Genomic DNA, 25,760 nt, shown 5'->3' on the forward strand with positions numbered 1-25,760 from the left:
TCAGGAATCTATCAAACTCCACTTTAAATACACCCAGTGACTTGGCCTCCACAGCTGTCTGTGGCAATGAATTCCACAGATTCACTACTCCCTGGCTAAATAAATCCTTCCACATCTCTGATTTAAAGGGATGTCTTGTATTCTGAGGTTGTGTCCTCTGCTCCTAGATTCTCCAACTATTGGAAAGATCTTGCCCTTGACTCTCCACCAGTAGGAAGAAGGGTTAGAGGTTCCAACAGAAGGTGTGCTTAATATTTTGGTTTAACAGAATTCAGTTCACTCTTAGCCAATGATAAGACAAAGACAGAATATCAATTGGATAGGGGTGCACCATTCAATTTCCAAATGTCTACCAACTCACTAATGTAGATTAATGTTTCACCTCCAAGGAGAACAATCAGAATCAGGACAACCCTGTCTTCTCTAGTACATTGGTAGAACTATAGTCACAGGGTCAACCTAACAGGTATGGTTCTTCAGCCATCTCGTCCATAACCACCAGGATTCCCTTCTAAACTAGATCCATTAGCCCGTGTTTGGCTCACGTCCCTCTAGACCATGAATCCTTTGTTATTAATTTATTGAGATATAGTGTGGAGCAGACCCTTCCGGACCTTCGAGACATGCCGTCCAGCAAACCCCAGCCTAATCACGGGACAATTTACAATGATCAATTAATCTGCCAACAGGTACGTCTTTGGACTGTGGGAGGAAACTGGAGAACCCTGAGGAAACACACATGGTCACGAGGAGAACGTACAAACTCCTTACTGGCAGCAGCGGGAATTGAACCTGGGTCACTGGTACTGTAAAGCATTGTGCCAACCAATTGTCTTTGGACATTCGGACGAATCTGTCTGATGGTAGTAATGAGAAGAGGGCACGTCCTGAATGGTGAGGGTCCTTAATGATGGTGCTGCGTTATTGAAGCTCCACCTTCTGAAGGTGTCCTCAATAGCGGGGAGGTTAATCCATGCTGGACAAGGTTTCAAAAGGAGTTCTGGGCCTACCAAGGAGGTAGGAGGCTACTGAGCCTTTATCATCCCTCTGTGAAAGTTAGTCACTGATCCCACTGCCCATCTCCTCTTCCACAGTTCCTCACCTCCTTCGCAATGGTAAACTAACACTCAGCAGGTCAGGCGGCATCAACGAACAGGGAAAGAGGGTCAATGCTTCAGACCCAAGACCATTCATCTGAAGCGGAAAAAAGCGAGCTGTAATACAGACGGACCATGGTAACAGACCCTTGCAACCCAACAAGCCAATTACACCCATGTAACCAATTAACCTACTACCCTGTAATTGTTTGGTCTGTGGGAGGAAACCCACACAGTCACAGGGAGAAAGTACAAACTCCTTACAGATGGCAACGGTGCTGGAACTGTGATGGCATTATGCTAACAGCGACACTGGTGTGCCATCCTTAAAGAGGGAAGGACAAGAGAGGGAGAGAGGATCAAAGTTGTGAAATGCAGTCCACCGATGTCCCACTATTGCCTGTAAGGAGTTTGTACTTTCTCCCCATGACCTCGTGGGTTTCCTCCAGGTGCTCCAGTTTCCCCCATCCCCTCCCTCCTCCGCCACAGTCCAAAGACGCACAAGTTAGTGGGATACTTGGCATTGCAAATTGTTTGGTGATTACCCTAGGGTTGAATCGGGGGTTGCCAAGTAATGCTGATTGGAGGGTCGGACAGGCCTATGCTGCAATGTATCTCAGTAAGAGTAAGGTCCAGTGGATCAGTAGGGAGAACAAAGCTGAGATGACAGGCTGATAGACAGGGGAACAGGCTCTTTCTGGTGCCGAGAACTGGAGATCCTGGAGTAACTGAATGGGATATTCCAGCGATACTGATTTTTACTTCTCTTAAACTTATGTGCTTTGGTTATAACTCTTCTGTTTCAGGAAAGGACCAGGTGTAGGACCAGCGAGCACAGCCTCAGGTAGCAGGACAACCATTTAGAATAGAGACGAGGAGGAATTTCTCTCACCCAGAGGGTGGTGAATCTGTGGAATTCATTGGCACAGACAGCTGAGGAGGCCAGGTCATTGAGTATATTTCAAGCAGAGGTTGATGGGTGTGAAAGGAGGAGGAAGGAGAATGGGGTTGAGAGGGATAATGAATCGAGCAAGATGGAATGGTTGAGCAGACTCAATGGGCTGCATAGCCTAATACTGCTCCCATGAGTCAGTGTCATGGAAAAGTACAGCAGACACAGGCCCTTCGGCCTATCTAGTCCATGCCAAACTTTTAAACTGCCTACACCTACTGACCTGCACCTGGACCATAGCCCTCCATACCCCTACCATCCATGTACCTACCCAAACTTCTCTTAAATGTTGAAATCGAGCTTACTGTACACTCTCACATCCTCTGACTGAAGAAGTTATTACGTGTGTACATAATAAAGAACTCCAGTTCCCAGTGTGCAATGCGGGTGCTTCACCTGGAACTGGAAGTGACATTGGTGAGCTGGTCGCACGCGCTCGTGTTGGGCTGAGGCCATTACTGGAGCGTCCTGTGAGTAAATATGTGCTCGTGTTTTCACCCACACTGTTTGTCTTTATTAAGAACAAACATAACAGAAGTTTCCCAGATGTTCCTCCTAAAGTTTTCACCTTTCACCCTTAACCCATGACCCCGGGTTGTAGTCCCATCCAACCTTAGTAGAAAAAGACTGCTTGCATTTAGCCTATCTATATCTCTCATAATCTTGTACACCTCTATCAAATCTCCCTTCAACCTTCTGCATTCCAGGGAATAAAGTTCTAACCTATTCAATCTTTCCTTTTAAACTCAGGTTCTCCAAACCCTGCAACATCCTTTTAAATTTTCCCTGTACTCTTTCAACCTTGTTTACATCTTTCCTGTCCTTTTGCCTTATGGAAATACACTTGACAGCCTCCACTGAATTTTTCTTTAATTTTGCTCAAAGGAGAAACCTCCACATCTCCTTTAGTCCCTTGTCATTGGATTCAGCGGTTCACGACCCTTGGGGGATACAAGTCAAGTCGAGTTTATTGTCTTGTACACGAGTATGGTGAAAAATTCACTTGCAGCAACATCATGGGTATATGAGTACAGACAGCATATGGAATATAAATTATATTAGGCAGTGAAGAGACAAAGACTGTGCAGAACAGGGTGTTAGTGCAGAGAGAAACAAATCAGAGACGAGTCCATGGTAGTGCAAGAGATAACAGAATCAGAATCAACAACAGATTTACTATCACTGGCACATGTCGTTTTACGGCAACAGGACATTGCAATATATAATAGTAAAAACTATAAATCACAGCATTTTTTATATATGTGTGTTAAATTAAGTAAGTAGTACAAAAACAGAGAGAAAAGAAACTATTGAGGTAGTGTTCATATGTTCAACGTCCATTCAGAAATCGGGAAGAAGTTGTTATTGAACTGTTGAGTGTTTGCCTTCAGGCTTCTGTATCTCCTTCCCGATGAGATGAGGGCACATCCTGGGTGATGAGGGTCCTTAATGATGGACGCTATCTTTTTGAGGCATGGCTCCTTGAAGATGTCCTGGATGCTGGTGAGGATCTGACTGAGTTTATTAACTTCCTGCAGCTTGTTTCGATCCCTAGACTTCACATCCACTGCTCTACCTTCTTCAGTCTGAGTTGACGCTGGTAGATTTTTGATAAGTCAGGGCCTGAAAGGTTACGGGAAAACCAGGAGAAATGGGACGGGATCAGCCATAATCAAAAAGTGGAGCAGAGTTGATGGGTGAATGGCCTAATTCTGCTCCAATGTCTTATGGCCTAATACACTTTATCAACCAGTGCTGACATAATGCAGGCCCAGACTGAGTAGATGTGGAAAAGATATTTCCTGTAGTGGAGGAGTTTAGGACAAGAGGACACAGCCTCAAAATGCAAGGACATCCCTCAAACAGTGTTGTGGAGGAATTTCCTTATCCAGAGGGTGTTGAATCTGTTCAATTCATTGCCACAGGGGACTGTGGAGGCGAAATGATTGGGTATATTTAAAGCAGACATTGATAGGCTCTTAATAAAGGTGTCAAAGGTTACGGGGGAAGGCAGGAGACTGGAGTTGAAATGGAAAATAAATCAGCCATGGTGGAACGGAGGAGCAGACTGCAAAGGCCAAATGGTCTAAGTCTGCTCCTATGTCTGATAGTCTTATGGTCAAAGTGTACTCTACCAGGGATTTACAGAGTTGTAACACAATAATAACCCAACAATGCAAAATATCTGGGTATACTAACCCCAATATATTCTGATTATCCCATGATATTCTGGTCCTAGATTCTACCTCTCACTTACTGTGGGGTGATACCTTAGCATATTGATGATCAGAACACTTTATAGTGCCTGCTGTAGGACTGGGCTTCGCTTCCCACAGTTCCTACCTTCTCCCCAGGATCACCGGGTTTCCAGCAGGTGCTCCGGTTTCTTCCCACATTCCAAAGACGTATGGGCTAGGGTTGGTGAGTTTGGGGCACGCGTTGTTTGTGACAGATGCGTGGCGACACATCACTGATTTGATTTGATGCAAATCACTATGTTCAAAGTACATATATATTACCATATACAATTCCGAGATTTGTTTTCTTGCGGGCATACCCAATAAACCCCTAATAGAAATGTAACCTTTACAGAACCAATGGAAAACCACAGCAACGAGAGCATTCAACCAATGTATAAAAAGCAACAAACTGGCTAATACAAAGAGAAAGAAATTTTTAAAAAATAAGTAATATAAATATCAAGAACACATGATGGAAGAGTCCTTGAAAGTGAGTCCATAGGTTGTGGGAACATTTCAGTGATGAGGCAAGTGAAGCTATCCTCTCTGGCTGAAAAGCCTGATGGTTGAGGGGTAATAGCTGTTTCTGACCCTGGTGATGTGCTTGATTCCCAAAGCTCCTGTACCTCCTTTCTGATAGCGGCAGAGAGAAGAGAGCATGTCCTGGGTGGTGGGGGTCCCTGATGATGGATGCTTAACAGTGGGGATGGCTTTACCTGTAATAGACTGGGCTGTACCCGTTACTCTTTGTCGGACTTACCCAAACGATGCCTCTCTGTATCTTGTAGGTCACAGTGATTTTATTTCTGTTTAACCAGCTCCAGAATGTATAGACCAATTTTACTTAACCCTTCCTGGAAGGAGAACACTTTCATCTCAGGAACCAACTCTTGTGAATCTAACCTGAGGAAAGAATTTCAAAATCGTATATGGTGACATTCTGAGATTCATTTTCTTGTGAGCATACTCAATAAATCTATGGAATAGTAACCGTAACAGAATCAATGAAAGTCTACACCATCTTGGACATTCAACCAGAGAGGAAAAGACAGAAAACTGTGCAAATAATAAGAAGAAATAAATAAGCAGATAAATATCGAGAACATGAGATGAATGTGAGTCCACTGGTTGTGGGAACATTTCAGTGATGGGGCAAGTGAAGTTATGCAAATAAAGCTAATCTTTATCACACTACAGGCAATTTAAAAGAGTCAACTACTCAGTAAAACTTTGTGGTTTGTGACCAAACCGGAGTGCCTGAGGGAAACTCCACACCAGACAGTGACAGAGTTTGAGATTGAACCTGTGTCACTGGAGATGTGAGACGTAAGCTCGACCTGCTGAGCCACTGTGAAGGAGCTGCTTCACAGCTGTTTACATTAAGTGGTATCTTAGCTTCTCCTGAAGATGACATCGCAACAGTTACTAAAGGAGAAATCGGATGGTTAGGGCGTATTCTGAAGTTATGAAATATAGCAAATAGCAATTTCAACAACAAGCAGCCTTCAGATCTGAATGTAGATTGTAGATTGAACTTAAAATGCAGCTCAGAGCAGTGAGCTGCAGACTGGGGTCAATCGCAAACTAAGAAATACTCCATTGACCTGAGATATCTGCATGTGCATGAATGCAGTCCAGAGTCAGTGGTGATTAACATTCATTTGGGTATCTGGAGTGTTGGATTGAAAATTATATGTAATTCAAAGGAAGCACTGTAGATACATTGGAACTATAGAATTGTCCTGCTGTTACCTTTGGTCTTTAGCATATAAAAAGGTCACATTATGTGGGTCAGGCAGGCCTCTACCTGAGTGTGTCCAATGATGCTTGTTTCTTGTGCTGAACAAAGACTTTTATATCATCAGCTTCAGTGTCTCCTTGTGACTTTGATTACAGTCACAGCACAGACCGCTTTCAGAATGGAGATGTAAGAGATGCTGTGATCTGGGGGAGCACACAAATTGATCCATCTATTGGCTGCCATCTCTTATTTCACTGCTTCTCTCCACCCCGTTATACTGCTTGCCTCACAAAGGTTCAGAAGTTCATTTTATTATCTAAGCATTATGCAGAACACAGCTCTGGGATTCATCTTCTCCAGATAGCCACGAAATAGAGAAAAACCACGGAAGAAAAGACATCAACTCCCTTCCCCCCACCGCACAAAACAGAAAAAGAAACAGAACTCGCAAATGCCAAAATTCCCAACCTCTCCCTCACACAAAAAACTAACAGATTGCCCACATGGACATGGCCTCTAAAACATCAGACCCCAAACCCCACAACCTCTTCCTCAAACAAAAACTAACAGACCACCCAGCCAAACACGGCAGCTAAAAGACCAAATCCCTAATCCCCAAGCCCCTCACGTGCAAAACATACCAGTGACAATAAGAACAACCCCTTCCTGCACACAAAAATCCAACTCACACAGAAAAACACCAACAAGGACATCAGACCCCAAATCCCCAACCTCTCCCTTGATCAAAAAATGTAACATATCGCCCACTTGCCAATCGGAAACGAGAAAGAAATCACCAAGGAACAGAAGGAGACCAATGTAAACTACAGTCCGCACCAATAATCACACGTCTCAGAATTTCAAAAACCTCCTCCATCAGCATTGAGCAGATTCAGTCCATTCATGGGGAGTGACCGCTGACCCGTGGCCTTGTGACCTCCAGCCCAACGCAGCCTCCCATGAAGAGCAACTACCGATCCAGCCTCCTCTGCATTCACCTCAATGTTTCAATCTTCCTCAGCACTTCAGTCAGTGAGAAGTGGAGTTGGTGAAGGCTCCGCGCCCCGTCTCTGGTCTCCTAATCAGGAGAACTCATACTCGCTGTCCTCTCCTGGGATTTTCTTAGGGACAGCAGAGCACTAGATCACTCGACTGAACTCTATACTGCAAGTCACGGGCTCCAATGGTTTCCGAAACACAATTAAGATAAAAAGAATCAAAAAAGGCAAGGAAGAAGTGAAATAATTGACTATCCTCCATAGATGCTACTTGAGGTAGACCATAAGACCACAAAACATGGAAGCAGAATTATCCACACAGCCCGTCTACTCTGCTCTGCCATGGCTGATTTATTTTCTCTCTCAATCCCATTCTCCTGCCTTCTCCCTGTAACCTTTGACACTCTTATTAATCAAGAACCTATCAATCTCGGCTCTGAACAGTTCCTCTAATGTTTTGTGTGTCGGCCTCGCCTTCAGAATGGGAATTGAGGAAATAGCAGGTTAGAGAGTTAGATCAGTAAATATTTTGCTCCCTAAAGACAAATACTTCACGATGTTAAATTTCCCCTGAATCTTTTTAAAGTTATTAGATGTTTCACTCAGTTCTGCCTCCACCAGTATTTTTATTTGAAGACTAGGAATGTTTTCATAACACCTTTAAGACCACAGCTCCCACACTAGCTTCACAGCACAGCCTGTGGCCTGGTCTACACAGTTGTAATGATATTTATTTAAACCTTTCATTCCACAAATGCCAGTCCTGAATTTATTTATTTGTCAGCTCCAAGGATCCCTTCAAATCCACTGATTGCCTAAATCCATTTATTTTTACTCAGCTTGCTGTACAATCTCTGCATACTTCTGCCGCGGCCTGAGGTTGCAGGAAAGGCTCGCCACATCCTCCCTCTGGTTCCTGTACTCACAGTCCGTTTCCCTGACTCGCCTCTTCTCCATTCTACTGTCCCTGCTCACCCAGCGCCTCCATTACCGAGGCGTTTATGCAATGGCCCGTTCAGGTCAGGAACGCACTACCTGAACGGCTGAGACATGGGGAGCAAACTTCAGCCATTTGGTCCTTCAACTTTGCCCTGCCACTCCACCATGGCTGGTTTACTAGGCAGCTTCAATGCTTCAGCATGGACTAGATGGGCCGAAGGGCCAGTTTCTGCGCTACAGTTTTCTATGACTCTGTGACTTCATATTATCCCTCTCAAACCCATTTTCCTGCCTTCTCCGTGTAACCTTTGACATCCATACTAATCAAGAACATGTCAGCCTCCACTTTAAATATACCCAATGACTTGGTCTCCACAGCAGCCTGTGACAGATTCATTATCCTCTGGCTAAGGAAATTCCTGAGGCAGTGCCCTCTGATCCTAGACTCTTCACAGAATAGGAAACATTTGATTTATTATCATAAAACTTTGACAAACTTCTATAGATGCACGGTGGAGAGAATCCTTACTGGTTGCATTATGGCCTGGTATAAAAACACCAATGTCCATGAATTGAATTGAATTAACTTCATTACTTACATTCTTCACATATGAGGAGTAAAAATCTTTGCATTACGTCTCTATCTAAATGTACAATGTGCAATTTGTAGTAATTTGTAATGAATGGTCTGTACAACAGGACAGTCAATATAGCATAGAAATACAATTTTGTCAGTGTGAATTAATCAGTCTGATGGCCTGGTGGAAGAAGCTGTCCCGGAGCCTGTTGGTCCTGGCTTTTATGCTGTGGTACCGTTTCTTGGATGGTAGCAGCTGGAATAGATTGTGGTTGGAGTGACTCGGGTCCCCAATGATCCTTCGGGCCCTTTGTACACACCTGTCTTTATAAATGCCCTGAATAGTGAGAAGTTCACAACTACAGATGCGCTGGGCTGTCCGCACCACTCTCTGTAGAGTCCTGCGATTAAGGGAGGTACAGTTCCCATACCAGGCAGTGATGCAGCCAGTCAGGGTGCTCTCAATTGTGCCCTTGTAGAAAGTTCTTAGGATTTGGGGGCCCATACCAAACTTCCTCAACTGTCTGAGGTGAAAGAGGTGCTGTTGTGTTTTTAATCACCACACAGCCAGTATGTACAGACCACGTGAGATCCTCGGTGATGTTTGTGCCAAGGAACTTAAAGCTGTTCACCCTCTCAACCCCAGATCCATTGATGTCAATGGGGGTTAGCCTGTCTTCATTCCTCCTGTAATCCACAACCAGCTCCTTTGTTTTTCTGACATTGAGTGAGAGGTTGTTTTCTTGACACCACTGTGTCAGGGTGATGACTTCTTCTCTGCAGGCTGCCTCGTTATTATTTGAGATTAGGCCAATCAATATAGTATCGTCAGCTAATTTAATTAACAGACTGGAGCTGCTAGAGGCAACGCAGTCATGGGTATACAGAGAGTAAAGATGGGGGCTTATGACACAGCCCTGAGGGGCACCTGTGTTGAGGGTCAGAGGGGTGGAGGTGAGGGAGCCCACTCTTAGCACTCGCCGGCGATCTGACAGGAAATCCAGGATCCAGCCGCACAAGGCAGGGTGAAGGCCGAGGTCTCTGAGCTTCTTGTGGAGCCTGGAGGGAATTATAGTGCTGAATGCTGAACTCTAGTCCAGGAACAGCATTCTCACATAAGCATCCTTCTTTTCCACATGTATAAGGACGGTGTGTAGATCTGCGGCTATTGTGTCATCTGTCGATCGGTTGTGTCGGTAGGCGAATCGTAGGGGGTCCAGTGTGGGTGGTAGCAAGCTGCAGATGTAGCCCTTGACCAGCCTCTCAAAGCATCTGCTTATTGTTGAGGTGAGTGCGACAGGATGCCAGCTGTTCAGACATGTTGCCTTGGTGTTTTTAGGTACAGGGACAATGGTGGATGTTTGAAGCAGGAGGGCACTCTACACTGGGAGAGAGAGAGATTAAAAGTGAACAGAAAAACTCACAGAACTAGTGGATACATCAAGCAAAGCCCTCCCCACCACTGAGCACACCTACAGGGAGCACTGCCACAGGAAATCAGCATCCATCGTCAAAGGCCCCCCATATCCAGACCATGCTCTCTTCTCACTGCTGCCGTCGGGAAGGAGGTACAGGAGCCTCAGGTTCCACACCACCAGATTCAGCAAGAGTTATTACCTCTCAACCATCAGGTTCCTGAACCAACGTGGATAATTCCACTCACCTCAACACTGCAGTCATTCTACAGCCTTCAGACTCACTTTCAAGGACTCGACAACTCACGTTCTCAATAATATTCATTTCTTGGTTATTTTTTATTATTATTGTTTTTGCTTTTCTTTGTATTTGCAGTTTGCCATTTTTCCCATACTGGTTGTTTGTCCGTCTTTGCTTGTGGAAAGGTTTTCATTGATCCTATCGTATTTCTTTGTAATGACTATGAACGCCCACAAGAACATGGGATCTCCAGGTTGTTTATGGTGACACTTACACTCATCGATAATAAATCTACTTTGAACTTTGAAATTTATATGTCACCATATACTACCTTGAGATTAGTTTTCTTGCAGTCACCTGCATGAAAATAAAGAAGTACAATGGAATTTATGAAACATTATACAGGACTATGGACTGACAAAGATCCAACGGACGAAAGATAAATCATGCAAATAATAAGTAAGTAAATAAATAATGAGTTGAAAGTGAGTCTGTAGGTTGTGGAGTGAGTTCAGCGTTACAGAGAGTGAAATTGTGCACGCTGGTTCAGGGCATCAGGAAACCTATCTTGTGTTATCTCAGGGTGTCCCGAAGCTGATTGAGGTCCATTGTAAAGTTGGAATCACAACAGTCAAAGTTGCACAGAGAGGTCCCAGAATCTCGAAACTGATATCAACCAATGACGCTTTAGAACTTATTTAGCGACACGGTGTGGAATAGGCCGTTGTGGCTGTCCAAGCCTTGCCAATGCAGCAACCCCTGACAGTCCATATTTAACTGTAACCTAACGACAAGACAATTTACAATGACCAATTAACCTGCCTGCGTAGGTTAATTGGTTATTGCAAAGTGTAAACGTGCTCATTTAACTCCCCTGCATTGAACACATCCACACAGAGCATCGTCGCAGGAAAGCAGCATCAGTCAACAAGGACCCTTCCACCCAGGTCGTGCTCTCTTCTCACTGTTACCATCAGGAAGGAGGTACAGGAGCCTCAGGACCCACACCAGCAGGTTCAGCAACAGTTACCACCCCTCAACCAGCAGGCCCTTGAACTAGAGGGGATGACTTCACTCAACATCAATTGCCCCATTACAGAACTGTTTCCATAACCTATGGACTCACTTTCAGGGACCGTTGATCATAAGTTTGTGCTATTTATTTATCTATCTATCCACGTATTTATTTATTTACTTATTATTGTTTTCACTTTTGCATTTGCACAGTTTCAATGATTCTGTTATGTTTCTTAGTATGCCCACAAGAAAATGAATCTCAGGGTTGTATACGGGGACACATGTGTACTTCGATAATAAATCTACTTTGAACTTTGAACCTGGTACTGTACATCTTTGGGCAGTGGGGGGAAACCGAAGAGTTCAGGGAAAATCCACACGTTCCGTGGGGAGGACATACAGACTCCTTTGAGGTGACACTGGAAATGAACTCTGAACTCCAACGCCCTGTGCTGTATCATTGTTGTGCTTAACACTACGCTGCCGTGGCGTCCATGTTGTTGAGTAAAGGGAAAATACTGGGGTAGACTTTATAGACATAGAGCGTTGCTGTGCAGAACAGGCTCTTTGTCGCGTGATTTTAACCTACTCTCAGATCAATCTAACCCTTTCTTCCCTCCCCCACTCCTGCCCACTAATTCTCAATTGCAAGGTGTTTCCACAGCTTTGCCATAAGAATTGTCTTGCTGCATTGGCTCGAACTCCCTCATTGATTCATCTCACTGGGACGTCCTGATACAACTGTACAAGGTCTTGGTGAGACCCCACTTTGAGTATTGAATCAGAAACAGAATCAGGTTTAATATCACCGATATATGCATGAAATGTGTTGCTTTGTGGCAGCTATACCGTGTAATCCATAAAATATACCGTAGTGCTCGTCAACGGCCCGCCCCAGCATTACTAGTGGCCAGTGCCATTTATCGTTTTTGTTTTTAAATGAATTTGTGGGACTATGGTGGGATGTCCAAGGTAATTTGATGTTACATTTCAGGTTGTGTTATACAGTCATTCGCTTGTGTCTTTGAGAGTCACTCTGACTGTAAGCGGGGTCTGTGATCGTCACCTCTCCCATCTGTGTGTGACTGACTGAGTTCTCCCTGGTCATAGCGCCCGGTCTATTTCTGGATTTATCACAATAAAAACAGTTATTTCCTCCTCATGGAACAAATGCTCACCACAATACTAAGTTACAATTAGAAATATATAAAATAAATATAAATAGTGCGACAGATGAATAGTGAGCCAGTGTTCGTGCACTGTTCAGAAACCTGATTGCAGAGGGGAAGAAGCTGTTCCTGAACTGTTGAGTGTGTGCTTTCAGGCTCCTGGACCTCTTCCCTGAAGTCAGCGACAAGAAGACGACATGTCCTGTATGATGAGGATCTTTACCGATGGATGTTGCCTTCTTGCTACACCACCTTTTCAAGGTGCCCTCAGTGCTGGCAAGGCTAGTGCCCATGGTGGAGTTGGCCGAGTCTACAACTCTCTGCGGCTTTTTCTGAACCTGTAGCAGACAGTGATGCGATTAGTCAGCACAAGTGTAGCGATTTGTCCAGACACCTAATGAAGTATATCTGGTGACCAGATATAGCAAGAATATCGTTGTGTTGGAAAGGGCTCAGAACTGCAACAGAACTGCCCGGCTAGCTCAGGCGGTAGAGCATGGGACTCTTAATCCCAGGGTCGTGGGTTCGAGCCCCACGTTGGGCGTTAGTTTTGGGTGGCACGGTACCAGTCAAAGTTATGAACTTTATCAGTGACCCAGATTCAATAACATTCTACCCATGACCTCTGGTTGCTCCAGTCTCCTCCCACATTCTAAAGATGTATTGGTTATTATTGATCACATGGGTGCTGCAGGAAGGGCCTTTTTATTATTTTATTTATTTAATGTTACAGCACCGAGAAGGCCCCTCCGACTCTTCAAACGACACTGCCCCAAAAACCTTCAACAACCTCTATCAACCCTAAACACAGGGCAATTAACCTACCTTTGGACTGTGGGAGGAAACCAGAGCACCTGGGGAAGCCCGTGCCCTCCACGGGGAGGAAGTACCGAGACTACTCACAGAATGGTGCTGGAATTCAACTCCAACTTCTGGAACGCCCCGAGCTGTAACAGCTACCATGGCTGTTACCGTGCTGTATTTCTAAATAAATAAAATAAAAAAGATCCAGCAGGAAGGACTGTCAAGATGAAGCCACACTCAGGTTGGAGGAACAACACCTTGTATACAGTTTGGGTAGCCTCCAACCTGATGGCATAAACATTAATTTCTCTAACTTCCATTAATGCCCCTCCTCCCCTTCTTACCCCATCCCTGATATATTCATTCACAACCCCTCCTATTTTTTTCTCTCTCTGCCCATCACTCTTTGCCTGTTCTCCATCTACCTCTGGTGCTCCCCTTCCCCTTTCTTTCTCCCGAGGCCTCCCGTCCCATGATCCTCTCCCTTCTCCAGCTCTGTATCACTTTCGCCAATCACCTTTGCAGCTCTTAGCTTCATCCCACCCCCTCCTGCCTTCTATCATTTTGGATTTCCTCCTCCCCCTCCTACTTTCAAATCTCTTACTGTCTTTTCTTTCACTTAGTCCGGACTAAGGGTCTCGGCCTGAAATGTCGACAGTGCTTCTCCCTATAGATGCTGGCTGGCCTGCTGTGTTCCACCGGCATCTTTTGTGTGTTGCAATAATTTCCAGCATCTGTAGATTTCCTCATGCTCATGAGGAAGGAACAGGACTGGAGAGTTTGAAGTCAGGAATGGCCGGATAAGTTTTCTTGGAGTGTGAGATACTGAGGTATAACTTTAGAGTGGTATTAAAGTACAGTGAATGGTCATGTTCTTTTGGCCAGGGGAGGGGAGTCTAAAACGAGAGACCATGAACCTAATGTGAGAGGAGCAAGATTTAAACGAGACCTGAGTGACAACTTTTTCACAAAGAGGGTTCTGCGTGTACGGAACCAGTTACCAGAGAATGCTCAGAATCAAGATCAGAATCAGATTTAATCCGACTGAAATGGATCGTGAAATTCGTTGTTTTGTGCAGGATGTGCAGTGAAACACATCAAACTATAAATTACCAGATGAAGTATATGAGTATATATATGTATAAATGCTTCTATATAAATTTAAGAGCAAAAACATAGTGAGATAATGTTCATAGGTTTGTTGATTGTCCATTCAGAAATCTGATGACAGAGCTGAAGAAGAAGCTGTTTCTAAAACATTGAGTGTGTTCCTAAAGCTGTAGAGGCCGTGATTTCATTCCTGGCTGCAACTCAATTATGTATCTGGCTGCTGTTTCCATCCATACAACGATTCCAACTGCTCCTTTAAATGTGAGTTGTGCTTCAGTTAGGAGCTGGTTTTGAATGCTTCCTTGTAAGATATCTAGTCAGCTGATATAACAAGAGTATCATTGTGTTGGAAAGGGCTCAGAAATGTAACAGAAGTGCCTGGCTAGCTCAGTCAGTAGAGCATGGGACTCTTAATCCCAGGGCCGTGGGTTCGAGCCCCACGTTGGGCGCTAGTTTTGGACAGTACGAGTTAAAATAATGCTGCCAGGTTCAATGTCCTGTGACCACGTGCTTCCACTGGTTGCTCCAGTTTCCTCCCATTATTATTGATCACATGGATGTAATTGGGTGGTGCAGGAAGGGCCTTTAAAATTATTTTATTTATTTAATGATACCACACGGAGTAGGCCCCTCCGACCCTTCAAACCACACTGCCCCAAAAACCTTCAACAACCTCTATCAGTGTTAGTTTTAAAGTACGGCGAATGGTCATGTTCTTTTGGCCAGGGTAGGGGAGTCTAAGCTGAGAGACCATGAATTTAATGTGAGAGGAGCAAGATTTAAACGAGACCTGAGTGACAACTTTTTCACAAAGAGGGTTCTGCATGTACGGAACCAGTTACCAGAGAATGCTCAGAATCAAGATCAGAATCAGATTTAATCCGACTGAAATGGATCGTGAAATTTTTTGTTTTGTGCAGGACGTGCAGTGAAACACATCAAACTATAAATTACCAGATGAAGTATATGAGTAGATATATGTATAAATGCTTCTATATAAATTAAAGAGCAAAAACGTAGTGAGATAGTGTTCATAGGTTTGTTGATTGTCCATTCAGAAATCTGATGACAGAGCTGAAGAAGAAGCTGTTTCTAAAACATTGAGTGTGTTCCTAAAGCTGTAGAGGCCGTGATTTCATTCCTGGCTGCAACTCAATTATGTATCTGGCTGCTGTTTCCATCCATACAACGATTCCAACTGCTCCTTTAAATGTGAGTTGTGCTTCAGTTAGGAGCTGGTTTTGAATGTAAGATTCCAAAAACATTTAGATGGACACATAACGTAAAGACTTTTACTCCTCACGTATATGAAGGATGTAAGAAATAAAGTTGATTCAATTTAATTCAAAAACTGAACAATTTGTCTGCGCTTCATTGAGCCTGTCACTGAACTGACTATTCCGCCACATTTGCTCAACTGATCTCCCCTTCCTTTTGATTCCGCTTATTAAATGGGAGCAGTTTTGGGACCCATATCTAAGAAAGGATGTGCTGGCATTGGAGACGGTCCAGAGGAGGTTTATGAGAATGATTAATGTATGAGAAGTGTTTGATGTCTCTCAGACTTAACTCACTGGAATTTAGAGGAATGAAGGGAGAATCTCATTTCAATACCAAATATTGAAGGGCCTGGATTGAATAGACATTTCCTATGGAGAGAGAGTTAGGACCAGAGGGCACAGCCTCAGAATAGAAGGACATCCCATTAGAACAGAGATGAGGAGGAATTTCTTCATCCAGGGAGTTTAGAATCCGTGGAATTCATTGCCGCAGACAGTTGAGGATGCCACATCATTGGGTATATTTAAAGTGGTGGTTGATAGATTCTTCATTAGTAGGGACGTCAAAGGCGACAAAGAACAAGCAAGAGAAGGGGGTTGAGAGAGATTATAAATCAGGTATGATAGAATAGTGGATCAGATGCGATGGGCTGAACAGCCTAATTCTACCCCTCCATCTTATGGTCTTACGGCAATGAAGAAGATGGTACCAGCAAACAACAGAACCAGAGCGAATTCCTCCAGATGGTTCACGAAACTACTTCTTTTCCTTCCAGATGTGGTTCTGCTACTGATGGAGCCTGTGATCCACAGTCTGATGGTGGGATTGAGCGATCTGTCTCTGAGGGGGTTCGGTGAGGCTCCAAACAAAGTGTGCGGCCCGGAGGCCAAGAAGCCCTGAGGTGGGACGTGAGCCCATGACTGACTCCATTTCTCGTCGAGGAAGATCGAAATCAACGAGTTCGAGAGCAGAAGGTGAGCAGGTGCTCAGTGCCTTCTTCTGACGTCTGATCGGTCTCTCTCCCTCTTGCTCGCTGCTGCCAGAGAATGATGCCAAAGTCCTGGGTCTTGGGCAAAGTTTAATCAATGTGGCATGTGGATTGGAGCCTATAGTTCACATTGTGATACGTTTCCGGTTTCTGATCACTCTTTTTCCCGTTGCGATTTTGATTGGTGCAGCCTGCAGACACAGCGCTAAACTGAACTGAACGGAATATACCTGGACTCTTTCATTGACTTTGTGGTTTGGTGTTTTATACTCTGTGTGTGTTTCACTCGTTTTCTTTTGCTGTTTGCACAGTTTGTTTTTCTCTGAACGGGTTCCATGGTGTTTCTCTGTTTTGAGGCTGTCTTTGGGAAGTTGAATACTGCATACATCCTTTCACAATAAGTGTACTTTGAATCTTTTACAGAAGGAATCCATTCAGCCGCAGACTGTTATGATAACCCCCAAGAGTGCTGACTGAACTTAAGTTCCAACGACACAACAGCTAGTCGCCTTGCATCCAAACGTCAATGGTCGAACCAATGACGATGTTGGAATGAAGATATATTTCCGAGGCAGGATGCTGTGCACTAGAGAGAACCCTGCAGGGCTTTGTGCTTCCATGTGCCTGTTGCCTGTGACCTTTCGGGTAGAGCTCAGCGGTTTGTAGGGTGCGCAGTCAGAGTAGCCTGGGTGAGTATGAGCAGTGCAGTTCAGTGAGGCCATTACGCTTGTTAATTTACAGATACAGCTCAGTATCAAACCCCCACCCCAAAGTGCCTGCTCCACTCAATTACACCCACGTGACCAATTAACCTACCAACCCGTATGCCTTTGGATTGTGGGGGAAACCCACACGGTGACAGGGAGAGTGAACAAGCTCCTTACGGGCAGTGTCGGGAAGGTGGTCGTAGAGGGAACAAATACTCGGGGTGGAGAATGAGGTGCAAATCAGGAGCAGGATCCGGATCGAGTATGGATTATCAATGGCATATGACGTGAAATCTGTTGTTATGCAGCAATAAAAAAGTAAAATAAAGGAGCATTAAACAGTAGTGAGATAATGATTCATTGTCCATTCAGTGAACTGTTGAGTGTGTTGCTTTCAGGCTCCTGTACCTCCTCCCTGAAGTCAGTGACAAGAAGACGACATGTCCGGTATGATGAGAATCTTTACCGATGGATGTTGCCTTCTTGCTACACCACCTTTTGAAGGTGCCCTCAGTGCTGGCAAGGCTAGTGCCCATGATGGAGTTGGCCGAGTCTACAACTCTCTGCGGCTTTTTCCGAACCTGTAGCAGACAGTGATGCGATTAGCCAGCACAAGTGTAGCGATTTGTCCAGACACCTAATGAAGTATATCTGGTGACCAGATATAGCAAGAATATCGTTGTGTTGGAAAGGGCTCAGAAATGCAACGGAACTGCCCAGCTAGCTCAGTAGGTAGAGCATGAGACTCTTAATCCCAGGGTTGTGGGTTCGAGCCCCACGTTGGGTGCTAGTTTTGGGTGGCACGGTAAAATAATGTTGTTCTAGCACCAGTGACCCAGATTCACTGTCAGGAAGGTGGTCGTAGGGGGAACAAATACTCGGTGGAGGATGAGGTGCGAGTCAGGAACAGGATCAGGATCGAGTATGGATTATATCACCGGCATATGTCATGAAATTTGTTGTTATGCAGCAATAAATAAAAAAGTAATATAAAAGAGAATAAAAAACTAGTCAGGTAGTGATTCATTGTCCATTCAGAAATCTGATGGCAGAGGGGAAGAAGCTGTTCCTGAATCGTTGAGTGTGTGTCTTCAGGCTCCTGTACCTCCTCCCTGATGGTAGCAATGAGAAGAGAACATGTCCTGGGTGATGAGGGTCCTTAATGATGGATGCCTTTATGAGGCATCACTCCTTGAAGATATCCAAGGTGCTGGGGAGCTAGTGCCCATGATGGGGCTGAGTGAGTTTACAACTCCCTGCAGATTATTTTGATCCTGCACAGTGCAAACTCCACCCCCCCCCCCCCCCCATCCCCACACACACACCAGATGGTGATGGGGCCAGTCAGAGTGCTCTCCACAGACTAGACAAACTAGGTGCTGCTTTGTCTTGAGTCCTAATGGAAACTGCATTCAATCTATCGCAGAAACTTGACTGTGCTCTAACTGAATCTGCAAGGCAGCAAAAGGTTACAAAAAAAAGAGAGCACTGTCTTGAACAATAACCCGAGATCGACTAACTACACAGGCTCACTGTTCCATTATCTGCATTGAGCTAATTGCTCTGGTGGCTAAGTTGCATTAATGGCACTTGAACAGTCAATTATCTAAATTGCACCATTTACAGAATCTAAAAACGTTCATTCATCTCGTGTGCATCCTTTCCCGCCATCCCTCAGTGAACCCAGATCCAACCTTAGTCCCTGTTGAAAGGAAAATCTGATTTCCAAAGCATTAACAATCACTGAACACACTAATCCGAACCTCGCTCAGTAAATTAACACTTACATTACATCAGATTATATGGTGGCAGTTTTAAATAAAGAGGTAGATCTAATGGGTAGTGGGTGATTTTGTGATTCACCTTAACATTGACGACTGATGTGGCTGATCAGACACTACACCGTGTGGGGGGGGGGGGTGATGTGTGATGTTGGGTGCAGAGTCACAGGGTCATAAAGCACAATGCGAAGGAATAGGCAGATCAGCCCATCAAATCCACGATGAGCTGTCATTCTGCTGAGCCCGTGTCCATATCTCCAGCTGAACTTTGTCTTTTTGTCGTCAGTCTGTGGTTTTCTGTTGTCATGTGCTCTTGTTTGTTTTCAAGCTCCTGTCCCTGCTCCTGCTCTACTCCGGCCCCTGTATCACTGATTACTCCACCCTCACCTGTTTCTCATTATTACCTGTTTTGCTGCCACTGTGTCTCATTGTGCTCCACCTATCACCTGCCTCTCTGTTTATTGCTCAGTGTATTTCAGTCCTGTGTTTTCACCTGTTTGTGGCCAGATTGTGCCAGTGAGTTTCCCTGAGCTTTTCTAGCATTTATGTCTGTCTGTTTCCCAATTCTGGTTTTTGGAATCCTCTGGATGTTTTGATCTCTGCCTGTACTTTGTTGCCCCTCTGGATTTGCTACTCAGTAACTATCACTGTGCACACAGTATTTGCTCTGTAATTGGGTCCCTGCTTCAGTGTCCTGACAGTCCCATTGACCTTCACTTTGACCGCTGCACTTCAAACCCCTCCCTTCCATGTACTTAGCCAATCTTCTCTTAAATGTTGCAATTGAATCTGTGTCCACAAATCCTACTGGCAGCTATTCTGTTGAATCCTTCTGATTATTCATGATTGAGTCTCCAAATTGGGTTTATTATCATAAATCTGGGTACAGTACTGTGCAAACATCTTAAGCACATATTTATAGCTAGGGTGCCTAAGACTTTTGCACAGTACTGAAGTAATTATGTATTGCAGTGTACTGATCCTGCAAAAAAAAACAAATTTCATGACCTATGATGATATATCTGATTCTGATATGGGTTGCTATTGTGGACTGAGAGTGGGAAGGGGTCAGGAAGAGGGGAATCATGGTTGGGAAAAGGAGGAGGGAGTGGGAAGCACCAGGGAGACATTCTGTAATGATCAATATTCCAATTGTTTGGAATCAAATGACCTTGCCTGGTGTCTCAGGGCTGGGTGTGTCCGCATCCACACCAACTCCTGCCTCTAGTACTCTGTCTCTGCCATCTGTCCCACACCCCTCCTGTGACGTACTACCCTCGCCATTCCCAACATCCTTTGCTCCTGCCAAATTTAGAAGTTTACTCTCTGCTCCACCTTGATGAACAGTACAGTGCAAAAGTCTTGGGCACCCTAGCTAAATGTGATTGAGACTTTTGCATAGTACTGTATGTCAAGAAATTTGTTGTTTTGCAGTGGCAATACTGTGCAATACCTAAAAATTACTATAGATTACAATAAGAAAATGTATATCACAAAAGAGGAAACTACTGGGGCAGTGCTCATGGGTTCATTGCTCATTCAGAAATCTGATGGCAAAAGGGATGAAGCTGTTTCTAACTTGTTGATTGATTGAGCATCTTTGGGCTCCTGATGGCAGTGGGAAGAGGACACGTCCTGACAGCTAAGTGTCCTAATGCTGGATGATTTCTTCCTGAAGCGTCACCTTTTGAAGAGGTCCTCAGTGCTGAGGAGGCCTGTACCCACGATGGAGCTGGCCGAATTTACAATTCTCTGCAGCTTTTCTAGATCCTGTGCAGTGGTGCCTTCATATCAAAGACGCTGGGCCTTCACTGTCCCCAGTGGACTCTCAGGGTCACAGACACTGGGCCGGCCTTCACTGTCCCCAGTGGACTCAGAGGGTCACAGACACTGGGCCGGCCTTCACTGTCCCCAGTGGACTCAGAGGGTCACAGACACTGGGCCGGCCTTCACTGTCCCCAGTGGACTCTCAGGGTCACAGACACTGGGCCGGCCTTCACTGTCCCCAGTGGTCTCAGAGGGTCACAGACACTGGGCCGGCCTTCACTGTCCCCAGTGGACTCAGAGGGTCACAGACACTGGGCCGGCCTTCACTGTCCCCAGTGGACTCACAGGGTCACAGACACTGGGCCGGCCTTCACTGTCCCCAGTGGACTCACAGGGCCACAGACACTGGGCCTTCACTGTCCCCAGTGGACTCTCAGGGTCACAGACACTGGGCCGGCCTTCACTGTCCCCAGTGGACTCTCAGGGTCACAGACACTGGGCCGGCCTTCACTGTCCCCAGTGGACTCACAGGGTCACAGACACTGGGCCGGCCTTCACTGTCCCCAGTGGACTCTCAGGGTCACAGACACTGGGCCGGCCTTCACTGTCCCCAGTGGACTCAGAGGGTCACAGACACTGGGCCGGCCTTCACTGTCCCCAGTGGACTCACAGGGTCACAGACACTGGGCCGGCCTTCGCTGTCCCCAGTGGACTCACAGGGCCACAGACACTGGGCCTTCACTGTCCCCAGTGGACTCAGAGGGTCACAGACACTGGGCCGGCCTTCACTGTCCCCAGTGGACTCTCAGGGTCACAGACACTGGGCCGGCCTTCACTGTCCCCAGTGGACTCACAGGGCCACAGACACTGGGCCTTCACTGTCCCCAGTGGACTCTCAGGGTCACAGTCACTGGGCCGGCCTTCACTGTCCCCAGTGGACTCACAGGGTCACAGACACTGGGCCGGCCTTCACTGTCCCCAGTGGACTCTCAGGGTCACAGACACTGGGCCGGCCTTCACTGTCCCCAGTGGACTCTCAGGGTCACAGACACTGGGCCGGCCTTCACTGTCCCCAGTGGACTCACAGGGTCACAGACACTGGGCCTTCACCATAACAGAATCAATGAAAGAATCAGAATCACCAACTTGGGCATTCAACCAATGTGCAAATTGTGTAAATGGAAAAAGTAATAATAATAAGCAATAATTTTCAAAAACATGAGATGAAGAGTCCTTGAAAGTGAGTCCACTGGCTGAAGGAATTTTTCAATGATGGGGCAAATGAAGTTATCCCCTCTGGTTCAAGAGCCTGATGTTGAGGGGTAATAATTGTTCCTGAATGTGGTGATGTAGGTCCTGAGGCTCATGTACCTTCTGATGGCAGCAGTGAGAAGAGAGCATGGCCTGGGTGGTCAGGGTCCCTGATGGTGGGGAAGGCTTTGACTGTGATGGACTGGGCCATACCCATTACTTCTTGTAGGATTCAATTAAACAAAGCCTCCCTGAATCTTGTAGGTCAAAGTGAGATTGCCTCTGTTTCACCAGCACTAGTCTTATCTTGCCCCTCCTCGAAGGAGAACACCTTAATCTCTTGTCAATCTATCCTTCTTTAGATGGACAAGGTAAGATTAGCTTTATTTGTCCAATGAACATTAAAAACTACCCTGCATCACTTGCGTCAATGGCCAACAGTCTGAAGACATGCTGGGGGTGTGGGGAGCAGATGACAGGTGTTGTCGTGCTTCCAGTGCCAACGTAGCACACCCTCACCTACAAACTGTGACAGTGAGGACTTGGTGAACACACACGCACACAAACAAACATTGCCTTGCCATTCCGCTGTCTTCGCACTGCTTGCACACACTTTAATGTCTTCCCCAGTATAGTTTCAAAATCGTTTTTTTTTATGGTGCCTTTCCTGCCATACATGAAGGAATATTCCATTTCTATAGTAATGGGGATGTGCTGGGTGACTGATGCACCATCAATAACTCACACTGAGACGTAAGGCGAGATATCGGCTTTTATTGACTGGAAGAAGGAACCAGGAGTGAGTGTCTATCATACAAGGTCCTGGAGACTGAGGCCGATCTTCAGGCCGCAGGTCTCCTTTATACAGGGGCCTGTGGGAGGAGCCACAGGAGCAATCAGCAGGGGCGTGTCCCGACAGGCACATAGTTCACCACAGTGACCGTCAAATCTTTTTCAGTATCATTAAAAGTGTACTTAGGCATTCATCCGGATAATGCTAGAATAGTCATCTGTGCCCTTAATGGAGATGGTGACATCATTATGCACACACGGGATAGTGGGGAGACCATTTTGTTTTCTGCTGCAGGAGCTGGTGGGGCTTTGGAATTCAGTTCCCCCCAGAGGTGTTAGGCATGGTGAGGAAAGGTGAGCATTAATTGACGATATCCATGTGAATTCGACTCGAGAATATCAGTAATTTGACATGTGGCTGCTTTAGATTTTCACGAGTAAAGAACGTGGCTTGCAAAGTTCCTCACCAGCCAAGCAGATCAATCTTCCTGTAATTTAACTACTGGGCAATATCTTGTAAAAGTTGTGCCAAAGTGTATCTTTTGTCTAATTTATTGTATCATGACGGTGCATGTAACAGCATAATGTGAATGTTTAGTCTCTGTTTGGGGGTTCAGCACGTGTACGAAAGAATAGTTGCTGTCTTAGATGGGGTGTATTCGTTTACATTTTTCACTGTGTAAGACACAGGGTTGGGGGGGATTCTAATGTCTGTATTATGTTCCTTCAGAATTGCTGCTACCGTATTAGTACTGCGTTAGTTTTATGCGGTTTCTTTGTATTTTTATACAGCATACGCAATTGATTGAGACACAAGTGTGTGGATCGAAGATTAAATGGCGATTGTAATGGCAGGACCTGATTGTAAAGTTGTTCATTTTTGTTTTAAGACCCTCTTCTGGCACCTAAACATGTAAAACAGATATAGGAGTTAAAACCCAAGGAAGTAGCTGTCCTGAGTGTGTACTTTTCCCCAGGCCACAACATGCGTGTATATGTTTGTATACTGTATTTGAGGTGGATACTTCTGTTTATTTTGTAATGATTACAGCTATGTTGAGGGGTGCATCATATTCCGATTTGTGTGTAGTCCTGAGTTAGCAATCAAAGATGGTATGTTCTGGTGTTGAAGAAATCGGCTGTTTGCTTTCAGTGGGAGAGAGATTGGGACTGCCAGCAGTCCAGACTGGACAAGTGTAAGTATGGAGCTATTATTGTTTTCTGGTAGATGTCTTTTTGCAAGTATTGTCAGATTTCTTTTTGCTAGTTTTTGTAGGTTTGATTTTTGACACTTAATAAACTCCCTTGCATGGTAGTACTAAGCGACTCCAGCCGCTTTTTCTTTGGTCATAACCCACATATGTGATACTAACCTTAACCTGTATAACTCTGGATTGTGGGAGGAAACCAGAGCACCAGGAGGAACTCCATGCAGTCATAGGGAGAACATGACAGTAACAGCAATTGACACTAGTTGTCACAGGCTTATTCAGTAAGTTAGAAGGCATGGGATCCAGGGAAGTTTGGCCAGGTGGATTCAGAATTGGCTTGCCTGCAGAAGGCAGAGGGTCGTGGTGGAGGGAGTACATTCAGATTGGAGGGTTGTGACTAGTGGTGTCCCACAAGGATCTGTTCTGGGACCTCTACTTTTTGTGATTTTTTTTTTATTAACGACCTGAATGAAGGGGGTAGAAAGGTGGGTTGGCAAGTTTGCAGACAACACAAAGGTTGGTGGTGTTGTAGATAGTATAGAGGATTATCGAAGATTGCAGAGAGACATCGATAGGATGCAGAAGTGGGCTGAGAAGTGGCAGATGGAGTTCAACCTGGAGAAGTGTGAGGTGGTACACTTTGGAAAGACAAACTCCAAGGCAGAGTATAAAATAAATGGCAGGATACTTGGTAATGTGAAGGAGCAGAGGGATCTGGGGGTACATGTCAACAGATCCCTGAAAGTTGCCTCACAGGTAGATAGGGTAGTTAAGAAAGCTTATGGGGTGTTAGCTTTCGTAAGTCGAGGGATAGAGTTTAAGAGACGTGATGTAATGATGCAGCTCTATAAAACTCTAGTTAGTCCACATTTGGAGTACTGTGTCCAGTTCAGGTCACCTCAGTATAGGAAGGATGTGGAAGCATTGGAAAGGGAACAGAGGAGATTTACCAGGATGCTGCCTGGTTTAGAGAGTATGGATTATGATCAGAGATTAAGGGAGCTAGGGCTTCTCTCTTTGGAGAGAAGGAGGATGAAAGGAGACATGATAGAGGTGTACAAGATATTAAGAGGAATAGATAGTGGACAGCCAGCGCCTCTTCCCCAGGGCACCACTGCTCAGTATAAGAGGACATGGCTTAAGGTAAGGGGAGGGAAGTTCAAGGGGGATATTAGAGGAAGGTTTTTCCACTCAGAGTGGTTGGTGCATGGAATGCACTGCCTGAGTCAGTGAAGGAGGCAGATACACTAGTGAAGTTTAAGAGACTACTAGACAGGTATATGGAGGAATTTAAGGTAGGGGGTTATATGGGAGGCAGGGTTTGAGGGTTGGCACAACATCGTGGGCTGAAGGGCCTGTACTGTGCTGTACTGTTCTATCTATATGTAAAGATGAAGCATTGCGCAAATCGCTACGCTACTATGCTGCCCACTTAGACGTAGAGAGCTAATAAGAGCAGAGGGCAATGTAACTTCACACACTCATTACTTCTATACAAGATGTTCTGGCTGCAGAATCAATTGGAAAAATGAGTTAGTTAATCATCATGACCAGTAGAACTTGTGCTGGGGTTTAATGTAGATCCAAGTATCCTTGCATGATGTCCAATTAACATGAAAATGCATTGGCACAGTTTAGAGAACAGTTGGAATAATCGAGACTTAACCTCCTCTATACAAAGC

The 25,760-nt window shown here is 45.2% G+C and overlaps 3 non-coding genes across 3 annotated transcripts; all 3 read left to right on the top strand.

Annotated features, from left to right (window-relative positions):
- Window positions 1-12,857: 12,857 nt before the first annotated feature.
- On the top strand, window positions 12,858-12,930 carry trnak-cuu (transfer RNA lysine (anticodon CUU)). The gene has a single exon. It is a non-coding gene; the product is annotated as a tRNA-Lys (tRNA).
- Window positions 12,931-14,676: 1,746 nt separating this feature from the next.
- Window positions 14,677-14,749, top strand: trnak-cuu (transfer RNA lysine (anticodon CUU)). The gene has a single exon. It is a non-coding gene; the product is annotated as a tRNA-Lys (tRNA).
- A 3,241-nt stretch (window positions 14,750-17,990) lies between these two features.
- Window positions 17,991-18,063, top strand: trnak-cuu (transfer RNA lysine (anticodon CUU)). The gene has a single exon. It is a non-coding gene; the product is annotated as a tRNA-Lys (tRNA).
- Window positions 18,064-25,760: the final 7,697 nt, after the last annotated feature.

This window comes from Hypanus sabinus, chromosome 28 (assembly GCF_030144855.1).
Source record: "Hypanus sabinus isolate sHypSab1 chromosome 28, sHypSab1.hap1, whole genome shotgun sequence".
NCBI classification, from domain to species: Eukaryota; Metazoa; Chordata; class Chondrichthyes; order Myliobatiformes; family Dasyatidae; genus Hypanus; species Hypanus sabinus.